The sequence below is a fragment of the Lepisma saccharinum genome, chromosome 14 (assembly GCF_977018435.1).
Source record: "Lepisma saccharinum chromosome 14, izLepSacc3.1, whole genome shotgun sequence".
Classification (NCBI taxonomy): domain Eukaryota; kingdom Metazoa; phylum Arthropoda; class Insecta; order Zygentoma; family Lepismatidae; genus Lepisma; species Lepisma saccharinum.
Genome location: NC_139242.1, coordinates 51,042,476 through 51,055,283, shown reverse-complemented (window position 1 = coordinate 51,055,283; position 12,808 = coordinate 51,042,476).

The window sequence follows — 12,808 nt, the reverse complement described above, 5'->3', positions numbered from 1 at the left end:
TATCAACAAAGTGATAGATGTTTATGCAAAGGGAGTAATGCGAATCCAATTTCTATGTAGATAGAAGACTGGAGTCTGAACTTGTATACAGAGCCAATGTATTTTAAATTCAATTTGAATTTTATGATTTGTAAAGTAGTAGTAGTAGTAGTAGTAGTAGTAGTAGTAATAATAGCAATAATAACAAAAAACAACAACAGTACAAGTTTCAATGACAGAAGGGGAAGCTCAAGATATGAAATCTTACTATGCCCTCTCCCCGAGAAAAAAAAATCATGCGGGTGGCCTTGGGAGTGTGCACAGTGCTTTGTGATATTGTATTTTAATGGCACAGAAAGGTAAGATATGACAATATAATACTTCAAATCGAATTTCAATAAAATAAAATAGCGAAAGAAAACGTGATATAATTTTTTGTATTTGCTTCGGATTGGAACTGCAAATTACATACACTCTAATGAACCGCCTTGCGTGGTAATAGGACAAGTTTGTGGTTCGGAATTATTTTTTTTTGTAGCCAACTTTTACACGCAGGACAATGAAATCTAATTTAATTCTAATTAGTTGTATTTTAAGCATAATTTTTATTTCATATAAAGAAACTTTAATTAAAAGTACTCATTTTGTGCATACATGAGGCCATCCAGTCTATATCACACGAAAGTTCTCGAACCCCAAAATACTGGCAAATACATAGTGCATGTCTACAGGCATATGAATATCTGAGTATGAGTTCGACTTACCAATTAGCTATTCCCTTTAGGTTAATGGTTTACCTTTGTATTAACAGCTTATTAATGTAGTTTAAATTTACTCACAGACCTATAATTACAGACTGGAGACGATGCGCTATAGTTTGAAGCTGCGCATCTTTGCTCGCCCATAGCCCCAGGGGGATGGCAATATGGCAGAGATGCGCAATCTGATTTGAATCTGCAGAATGAAACATTGTGGGTGTCAACATGTGAAACGCATTTCATATAACTCATATTACTTTATATTTGTTATTTTTGCATCCACTGCTCACCACAGTGCTCTCAGAGCTTTAGAGCATACATACACGATATATAAGAAAGTATTGTAATCGAATCTGTATTAGGGGGGTCCTGGGCATGGATGTTCTTTGTATGTGTGTGTCCCTTCATCAATTTCATTATATCATCACTTACCCTCATCATCGCGATTAGCCAAAAGTGGCAGGAAAGTAAAGTAGAATAAACCAAATCAGTTAAACCAATTATTCCAATATGTAGCATTCAAATTATACAGCTAGTAACACATTGAAAATTCAGTTTCGACTGTGTGATGATTTTTTACAAGTTACGCAGGAGGCTGAGAAATAGGTTTAGAAAACTGGAAATGAATATGGAACTAAGGCTAATTTTCGGAGTAAATTTTAAAGTAACAAAGAAATAATGTGTTCTCAATTATGTCTTCAAAAGTGAATGCTGTAAGTGGCCAAACTAGAAAAGATTTTGGACATGCGTTTCATGTTCATGTAGTTTACCTAATTTCTCACCGTCATGATTATCTAAAATGATAGCAAAAGGACGGACAAATAAGAAAATATAAATATGCGTACAAGTGGTCTCCCTCGTAACTGTTGTGAAGCTCGTTTCACGCTATATTCACGTGCAGAAGGGGAAGATAAGTAAAAAGCCCGAAAACGATCAAACATAACAAACCGAACCTACTCAAAACACACAAATTGTAACACCGACAGCATGTTGATCTGCTTAATGGTAATGCTATGCACCTAACATGCCCACGAAAGCGTACAGGATACAAAAATACAAAATACGCATACACATTGGAAATTGCATCCTTGTATATTTTCACTAACACTTCTAACCTGTGCTCATAATTGCCACGTCCTCTCACGTGAGCATTTGCCAGCTTAACTCAGGGTAGAAACAATGAGATAGATACCTCTGGGTACAGATCAGGGTGACTAACACTACGAATATATGGAATGAAACAATAGATTTAACCCACTACGGAGGGTACAATTCGTAATATATTCTTGAATAATCATGTACAAATATTAGATAACTTTGGAAATCTTTTCATACAATTTTTTTCTTCTATTTTTATTTCATATTAATTGTAGCCAATCTTCTTCTTTGGGCTTCTTCTTGTAATCGCTAAGGCTTCTTCTTCTTATAATTACTAAGTCTTCTTCTTCTTGTAATTACTAAGGCTTCTTCTTGTAATAATTAAGGCATCTTCTTCTTATAATTACTAAGGCATCTTCTTCTTGTAATTACTAATGCTGCTTCTTCTTGTAATTATTACATGTTGTGTATTTTTCCTTCTTTCTTTTCTTTGTCGATCCAAATTGACGGAAATATTAAGAAAATCGATCTTCCAGGCAAACAAAGAGAAAGGGGTTAGTTATAGAACGCCGCCTGGCCAGCGATAACCTTAATTTGGAGCTGCAATAGATGCGCCTACCAAAAGTGCTTGGGTGCCTGCCGTGAAATGGAGCTACACCTGGGAAAACAACCCAAGAGCCGCACGAAACTCTCAGTTCGTGGGAACCGTAATAGACCCAGAATCGTAATTACAATTCGACTTCTTTACTTTTATATAATGATCACATAGACTATTACTGAATATTAATTACCCTTTCCACCTTATTTATATCCTGTTATTGTGCTAATATTCTTCCATTATAATAATAATATTATTATATATATATAATATATATATAATATTATATAATAAATATAACAATAATAATTAGTATTAATATCTACAATCATTATTTCACCACATCAGCGCTTTCCTTTTTCTCTTTTCACAACGGCAGACGTCTTCCTGAGTGCTGCCATCTCTGGCCCACTTTCTAAACTGCTTTATGCATCATCAAATATATGCGTCGTTCTTTTTACATGCTGCCATCTATGATCCTCTACCACAAACAACAACAATGCAGTTTGTGTACGTGACATAATATATTTTTTATGAATTTTTCTGTTTGATAAACGTAACTGCACCAGGCAGTTAGTGTAATTATTAGTAATATTATTATTAAGGTAATAATACTGAAATAACTCTGTTTCTTGGAGCATACTTCACAATATTGTTATGAGCATCTTGTTATGTTTCAACATGACAGTCAATATAAAACATTTACCGTTCAAAGTGTAAACATTTTAAAACATACAAGTGTGTACATAAGTTGCTGGTATTATGAACAGTGGGGTATTCGGGTTAGACATTTTCTCTTACCGAATTTTCAGATCAGTTATTACGTTACTGCTTTCAGAAACTTATTTAAAATGAAAGATTCACTTCTCGAACGTTATTGAAATAACACTGAAAGTAGCAATAATATCACTACATTTTTAGCAATAAAATATCGAAGTTTCAATTTATGAGATTAATATCTTGTCCAAAAATTTATGTATATATTTTGACTTCGTGTTTAATGTATGTACAAAATATTTTTTATAGTATATCAATTGGTTAACGAGATTTTAAGATTGGGCGATGATAATATAAATTATTAACTTTTACTTTGTCCTTTTACAAACAAAAGTTTATTAAAAAAAACACTTTGAAATAGATACGAAGAACTAAATGTAACTATCATATAATCACAGTCATATAATACAACGTTGTTTATCTACTTCGGAAATGCTCTTCATCTTAGTTGAAAAATAAAAATTCACTCTCGATTCATGTGCAATATTACTTGTCTTTACAGCAATCGTTAATGTACGTATTACGCTCGTATAACTGCATGAACGTTCTCTTGTAGAATGAGAATCACACAGTACAATTGCCCATGTTTCGTCGGCAAAGGAATGTGTGAATTATGCTTATCATTGTTACCACTTTTATGAAGAAATTATTTGTACTCACTTGTGGAGAGGTATACGTATGTAAAGTTATATCCTTCTTATTAAACTTGAAAATTGCAATATTGTGTGGCGCAATAACTCACAATCTTCAATATAGATGTTAGAAATGGAAATATGACGTATGATCGCCGCCATTATACCACCCCTCCACCTTCGAAATGTTTGCCTTCTAGTTGACCCATGTTAAAAGGCCCACGTCTCTGGTCTGGTACCTTGAGGTCTGTCATTTACTAATAACGAATTAAGATACTTGAAAGTACGTTGTTTAAATACAATAATGAAGAGTTTATTTCCCTTAAGATATAATAAGTTATAAATATTGAAATCATCGAGAAAGCCTCTTCATTATAATACGTTAATTTGATAGATATGCTAAGTACTTTTCCGAATTTGATATATATATGTCGTAATGATTTGAATCAGATTCTTTTATACAAAATGTTATGCTGTATTGGGTCGTGGCATGCCTCATCAACCCTAATATAAGTCACAGCTCAAACTGACGCGATTGCTTGGGGAATTCTGGGTACCCAGAAACCCTAGCGCTGCTCCTGACTACCACGGTCCAGGGATCAGATGACTGAAAAGGATATCTGCTTTATTCTGATCAGTTGGTACATATTCTACATATGATTTACATATGTAAAACAAAATATGATCTAAGTAACTAACGTAACAATAGATCATGGCACACGCACACAGTGTAGAATTTTTTGCGACCGGGATGGACGATTTGGTCTCTCGCTGGAATAAATGTTTGGACCGCAGTGGCGACTATGTGGAATTGTAGTGTGATACCATGTGCATAACATACTGCAGTTTCATATTTGTACTCATTCACGTTTCGGAATAAATTCAATATTCACCTTACTTTTTGATTCTCCTTTGTATTTGAATATTACGCCAAATGGACATAACTAACATCTTGTACAATTTTTATTTTATCGGCATTTCGCTGCACAAAATATACTATTTCTATATTTATTTGTTAATAATAAATCACTATAATGTCGATTATTACTGTCAATCTTTTCACCTCCGTTGACAAACAAACCATCATGATACTGAAACTTGATATTTCCTCCAGTCCACGAAATTTCATATGCGTATTCTATTTTGTGACCTATCAAGAGCTATCGAATGATTACTCAAATTATAACAAGTAATATAATGAATATTTATCTTGCAGGGTTAAATAAAGTGTATTATAAATAGACAAGGTGCCAAATAATAAATCGTAAACTTTTTGTGAAACATGGACACAGAATAAGCGAAGATCACAAAGACTAATTTATGACGAATTAGTTCTTCCAACGACTGTTGTTGCAACAATATAGGCAAGCATAAATTATTATTAAAATGAATTCATAGATTGCTGTTTTTCCTTTGTATATTTCGTGTCAAATTTCCCTCTCCCCCACTTTTTAGCGACCAATCCCCACAAAGTACCGTTTATAGCAGAGGGTCAAGAGAATGACACACACGAGCCGAATAATGAAATTGTGACCGCTTTGTTAGAGGGGAAAAATTGCTAAATTGAAAACTGCTCGCGTCTCAATCCACCCCTCCCCTTCGCCCCCTCCTCCTTCCGTAGATACAAATCAGAATGCCCGTCACAGACCAATTCCCGTTTATGACTTCCGCACAAACAGGCAAATGCCTGTTTTTGTATGCGAGTCAGTGTTGCAGGATGCATGGCGAAACAATTACCTGATGCATATTCAATCAATCCGAAATTGCAGATGATTCGGAAACTGTTGCGTAGCGTTACGAACAGAATTGATCATAGTTTTTTGTTTTTGTTTTATTGTACTGCGTTAAATCTACGAAGCTTTGAGGCTCAGGAAATACACTGGGTGTAAATATGAAACGTGAAGGAATTTTTTTTTTGTGAAAGTTCAGGTCCACTTTATGCTCGGATAGGCTAATCGGAACTGGACCTACAGTTTAAAGTAGGAGCCGAACCACTTCTGGTCCCGTTCCGGGCATCACTGGCGTACGCAGAAGGGGACTGAGGGGGACAACAGCCCCCTCCGAACTTCTGAAAAATAAATCAACATTTTCAAATAAAAGAAGTGAAGAACTTGGGAAAAACCAGAGTGATAAATGCAGACCCCATTATATTGCAATTTTTGAGAGTAGAATGTTCTCAATATACACAGATCGACAATTGGTAAGTAACAAACACATATTGACCCATATTTTTTTCATACACAACTCCGTGTCAGTTTGATGCCAGAAAGAGACAAGTAGAGGGCAGCAAGGAATAATTGCGGCCATTCAGAAAGGAACGTGTGCGCTTGGAGCATCGTTATCAGGAAAAGACTGCAGTGCTGTGGCAGACGGTGGTACCCACGGGAGACAGTCAAAAACGGCGAAGGCCGTTGGCAGTGCAATACTGGTGCGCAACAAAAGAAGGCGAGAAGAGTGATTACGAACGGGGCAGAGTGGTTGGTCAGCTGGAGGCAGGGCGAAGTGTCACTGAAGTGACACGTGTTATGGGGTATCGAAAAGTGTCATTTCCCGACTTCAGAAAGCTACTCGTACCAGAGGAACAGCTTTGCGTATGCATGGTGGAGGTCGTGGAAGGTGTACAACTGCTTGCCAGGATCGGTACGTCGTCCAGGTGGCAAAAATGAATCGATCTGCCACTCCAGCGCAAATTGCTCAAGACTTATCGGTGCTTCAGGTGTTCGTGTGTCCCCAAAAACCATTACGCGACGACTGAACAGTGGCGGGTTGTATGCCCGGAAGCCAGTTAAGTGTGTGCCATTAAAACTAGCTCACCGTCGTGCCAGATTACACTGGTGTGTGCAGCATCGTAACTGGGACCAAGACAGATGGGCGAATGTGATGTTCTCCGATGAATCGCGGTACTGTGTAACAAGTGATTCTGGACATCAAATGGTGTGGAGAGAACGTGGAACACGATATCATGCACATCACATCTGTGAACGTGACAGGTATGGGGGACCCGGAGTCACGGTATGGGGGGGGGGGGGGAGGCATAATGTAAAATGGGAAAACACCACTGCACATCTTCGCCGCAGGATCCGTTACTGGAGCACGGTATTCTACCGAGATCCTGGAAGGTTATGTTCGCTTTTTTCGGGGTGCAGTTGGCCCTGACTTTCTTTACACGGATGATAATGCGCGTCCACACAGAACTGTCCAAGTGACAGAGACACTCGAAAGAGAAAACATCACCTGCATGGACTGGCCTGCATATTCATCGGATCTCAATCCCATCGAATATGCGTGGGATGCTCTCGGAAGGCGGGTTGCACAAAGGTATCCCCCACCCCGAACCCTCCAGGACCTGAAAACTGCACTTCAGGAAGAATGGGACAATACACCCCTCACACACACGAACACTCTCATCGACAGCATGCCAAACAGGTGTGCAGCTTGCTGTGCAATCCGCGGTGGCCACGCGCCATACTGATTACCTCTGGACTCACTCTACACATGCCTAATTGTGATTCATGTGCTTTCCTCACTTTGTCTTGCTTATCCTGGTTTTGCTTTATGACGTCCTGTTACTTTGGTTGATGGGAATCCACGTCATATTTTCTCAATAAACCTTAACTGATATCTGTACTTATATATTGTTCACTTCTTGCACCCTGATCACGTAGTCAAAAGTTATTGGTCAAAACGTGTTTGTTCCTTAGCAATTGTCGACCAGTGTACTAAATATCTTATTGTGCATACCGTTCCTCTAAAAAGCAGCTATATAGTATCCACCATTAAAATTCCAGCCTCTTCCGAAAAGAAATCCTGCGTACGCCACTGCCGGATGTTCTTTGTGAGTGTCCCTTCATCAGTCGTCCTCATCGTCGCGATCAGGCAAACGGTGCATAAAAGCGATGTAGAATATCAAAATACAAATACGAACACCTGTTTAATATACTTACATCTAGGATCGGATCCTGGAACTCTTGATTAGAAGACGATAATATTACCATTACTAAGGCAAAAAAAAAAAAAAAGGATCGATGCCTTGTGTTACAAACCTTAAGAAAAGGTAACTTGAATAAATGAACAGAGATGGCCGCACAGTATCCTAAACTTCAAGATAAAGCAATTGAACGCAGAGCGGGCAAAAGTTATAAGAAATAGAAACAACTACTGCACTATATTACATTATGGTTTATGGAAGCAAATGAACTAAGATAAATAAGGAACGAAGGAATAATAATTCATTATAAATAAGAGTGCATATATGTTAATTAGTGCTGGGAACTAAAATTGAGCGCTTAAGCAGTTTTAATGTGTTAAAACGGATCTAAAATTTATATCGGGTGTCCCACTTAAAAGTGGTACGACTCACTGACTGCTTTTCATATTAGTTGAATTGTTTTTTCATATGTAAATACTGCAGAGTTTCAAGACTTGTGTCATCATATAATTACATTTTCACATCTTATGTTAGGTTAGGTACACTTACTGTGTAAAACTGTAAAACTGTCTGGTTTATAACAAATGCTGAAAGTGCCATCCACCAGCATCCAGGCATCGCTGCGCTCGCAGTACAATGTTCTGAGAAACACGTCGTAATTCTTCAGGGGAGATGTTATTTATCTCGTTTGTGATGTTCTCTTTCAGTTGGTCTATCGTATGAGGGTTATTAGCGTACACTTTCCTTTCAGAGCTCCCCATAAATAAAAATCACAAGATGTTAAGTCCGGCGATCGCGGAGGCCAAAGGTTTTTGCTGACAAGCCTGTTTTCGGGAAACACTTCACTTATACGAGTCATACTCTGGTTGGAGGTGTGGGCAGTGGCACCATCTTGTTGAAAGACGCCGTGTCTTTTTTCATTTTATGTTAACTGTGCATAGAACGACTCAAATATCTGCAGATATCTTTCGCTGTTGATAGTCTCTTCAAAGAAAATTGGTCCGATAATGCGTGTTCCCGACACTGCACACCAAACGCCTATCTTCTCTGGGTGAAGAGGTTCCTCATGCACGACGTGTGGGTTATCCTGTGACCAAAATCTATAATTCTGTGAGTTGATGTAACCAGAAAGATGAAACCAAGCTTCATCTGTCATGAAGAAGAGCATAGGATACAAGTAACCATCAGCAATCGAAGATAACATCCAGTTGCAATAAGTAACTCTTTTAGCGTTGTCTGGTTCTTTCAATTCATGCACTACGGTCACACGAAATGGTCGGAAATGGAGCTCTTTTAGTACACGATGGCATGTTGTGCGGGATACACCAACTTGTTGAGATAATCTTCGTATCGATTTCTTGGGGCTTCTCAATATGTTACTGCGAATTCTATCCATTACCACCGGGGTCTTCACTGTGCGACGCTTCTTCTTCAAAACATTACTAACGGATCCTGTAGTCCTCCATTTGTTATACATCTTTTGAATTGCATTGGTTGTGGGAGGCTTCATACCGACAAACATTTCTTTAGTCTCTTTAATGGACCCTGTCTTTATGTAAAATTCAACAATATCTATCCGGTGTTCAATTGCAAACTGCACCATTTCTCCGCAAACTTTTGCACAACAATCTCCGCAAACAATCACTTTTAAACTGTCGAACGCAACTCAACAATTACGTGTGACTTCAAGTAATGCGATATTTCAGTGTAGGCAACTACATTAATCTGATTCCACCCATTTATTTGTGAACGCCAGAATTAATGTTAGGCGTACCACTTTTAAGTGGGACACCCAGCATACTAGCTACAGTGTATCAAATTTAAGACTGATGTATAGATATCCTAGAAATGTTCTCGACGTATATATATATCTGCACGAAAGTAGAACAGTCAAGGACACAATTAATTTTGAAATGTTGCTTATTTTATTATACAATAATCCAATGTGAAGGGTTTGGACCCGTTAAAATCTCCCCATGTATTCGGCCATGTGAACAAGCCTAGATATAATGTATTTATTAATATTGAGAACCACTGATCTATATGACATTGAACCAGTTTCAATAGAGTCCTGCTTTATCTATGTTACGTACAATGGACCAGTTTCATGAAAGTTATGACATTAAGTAGTTTCAAGGATGTTCTGCTTAATTCATGAGACATTAAGCTACTTTCTTGGTATTTCACATAACGTGTGCAATTAAGCTAAATTCCTCATAGAAGTTTGCTATGCAGCAAATTTCATGTTTACAACTAGTCTAGTTTTCGAGATGTGAATCAACGGTATCCTTCGCATTACTTTAATCAGGGAAAACTTTATCCTCAGATAAGATTGATACATCTTGCTAAACTCAAGGATTCCTAGAAAGAGATTAAGATGTGTCTTCATGCAGTAATAGTGAACTCGCTGGGGAAGAAAGGATTGATCGATGATATTCGATTTCCTACCTGGTTGCTTGTAGATGGGAGATCTGGGTAGGAAGATCCTGGTTGTAGTGGTGGGCGGGGGGAAGCGTGAGCGAAGATGCAAAGGTTGGCGAGGTCTCCTCCGGAGATGAACAGAAATGCCTAGTGAAGGAAGGCTAAGTGGTTATCATTCATCATGTAGCAATCTCGGCTCCACGGCCATTCATCAGCCCGACAAGGCTGAGTAGTGGAGCTCCCCTCAGAGATGTCCGAGCTTCTTGAAATTCCTCTGACAAATTGTCCCGCAGCGGCACCCAGCAGACCAGCATAACAAGGCAATTGAGTCGAGTTTAGATCAAGACACAATGGTAGACATTTAGCAAGGTGCAATATACAACACTCTAATTATGCATGTGTACGGATGAGAAGCTTGATTGATTCCTCACGTTAGAAAAAATATAAAATTTGTAGTTTGCAACATTGTCAGTTTCAGAAATTTTTGCCTTTGATTCATGCATCATTAAGCAATTTTTTTGGAAATTTTTGCCCGAACTTCGGTTTCAGAAATGCTCTTGCTTGTTCTGTGTGATTTTAGGCTGGTTTTGGAAAGTTCTGCTTGTTCTAAGGACTATTATATCAGTTTGAGGACATTGAAGCCAGTTTATGGAAAGTTCGTACTTGATCTGTTTAACATTATGCCAGTTTTAGGATAGTTCTGCTTGTTGTAAGCAATATTATGTCAGTTTGAGGAAAGTTCTGTTTGAACTATGTGACATTATGCCAGTTTTAGGAAAGTTCTGTTTGTTCTAAGGAATATTATATCAGTTTGAGGACATTAAGCCAGTTTAAGGAAAGTTTTTACTTGATCTGTTTAACATTATGCCAGTTTTAGGAAAGTTCTGCTTGTTGTCAGCAATATTATGTCAGTTTGAGGAAAGTTCTGCTTGAACTATGTAACATTATGCCAGTTTTAGGAAAGTTCTGTTTGAACTATATGACATAAAGCCAGTTGAAGGAAAGTTCTGCTTGAACTATGTGACATTATGCCAGTTTTAGGAAAGTTCTGTTTGTTCTAAGGAATATTATATCAATTTGAGGACATTAAGCCAGTTTAAGGAAAGTTCTTACTTGATCTGTTTAACATTATGCCAGTTTGAGGAAAGTTCTGCGTGAACTATGTAACATTATGCCAGTTTTAGGAAAGTTCTGTTTGAACTATATGACATTAAGCCAGTTGAAGAAAAGTTCTGCTTGAACTGTGTGACATTATGCCAGTTTTAGGAAAGTTCTGTTTGCTCTAAGGAATATTTTATCAGTTTGAGAACATTAAGTCAGTGTAAGGAAAGTTCTTACTTGATCTGTTTAACATTATACCAGGTCTTGGAAACGTATGCTTGTTCTAAGCAATATTAATCCAGTTTTTGAAAAGTTCTACTTGAAACACGTGACATTAAGCAGTTTCAGGAAGGATATTTAGCCCGCACGAATCCAATTTATAAAAAACTTCTGTTGGCTGCATGAAATTAAACCAAATTAGTGACAACATTTCACTCATGCAATGTGAAATGAAACCAGATTTTACGTATAAATAAAGTGCAAGAGGGAGTAGATGTAATTTATATGAGGAAGTAAGTTTATATGCATGTGTTTATACATATAAAGTAAAACGTATCTTGCACATATGAAAAAGGGGTGGAGGTAGGGATTCACAGTCTTGTTCATTAGTGAGGTGATGTTAAAACACTTCGGCCACTTTTACCCACACCCTCAGCCTCAGGGTTCTCCCAGTCATCCATTTCATTAGAGGCCGAGTAAACCGCAGAGCACTTCAATGAAGAGACATTACTGGGAAATTTCTCAGCTGAAATAACCACTTTGGGAATCGAACCCGGCTCTACCGTGGAGCCCGATTTCTCTCCCCCTTATTTTCTACACACACACACACACACACACACACACACACACAAAGAGAGATTAGAGAGTAGAACCTTTGTCATTGGCTGAAAATTTCGTTAGCCCGGTCCTAAATGCTACAATGCCATAAAAATCAAATAAAAACGTAGGCAGTGCAAGAGAAACATTCATATAAGACCAGATAACGGTTATCTTCATTTCAAATTATCCGATATACGTTTTGGATGCAACGGATAATTCGAATATGCGAATAATTCGGATATCCGGATAGTACAGACTTGATGAAGGATTTGTAGAATATCCGACCATGACGAATAAAATAATATGTTGATAACCCGTAAGACGGATACACGTTAAAAACAGCCCGGATAATGCACAATTCTGATATCCGGACATTTGGAATAATCCGAATATCGAATATCCAGATAATTAGGATAATCCGAATATCCAGATAATCCAGACAATTTGGATATTTGGACTTAAGAATATCCGAATTTGCCCATCACTAATACCGACATGCAGTTACCTTCAATCTGATTTATTTCCTAGGCTTGAATCTTTGGACCTTCCTTCGGTAATTAAAGTAGATGAACTAATTTCAGTCTGTTGAAAGTGTCTGGAATCATACGAAGTCCCTATACTAGGAGGCGCTTTTGTTAACGCTTCCACGAGTAGAATTCACTGACCGTCCAAGAGTTCGGTTTTGTGTGTGTGTGTG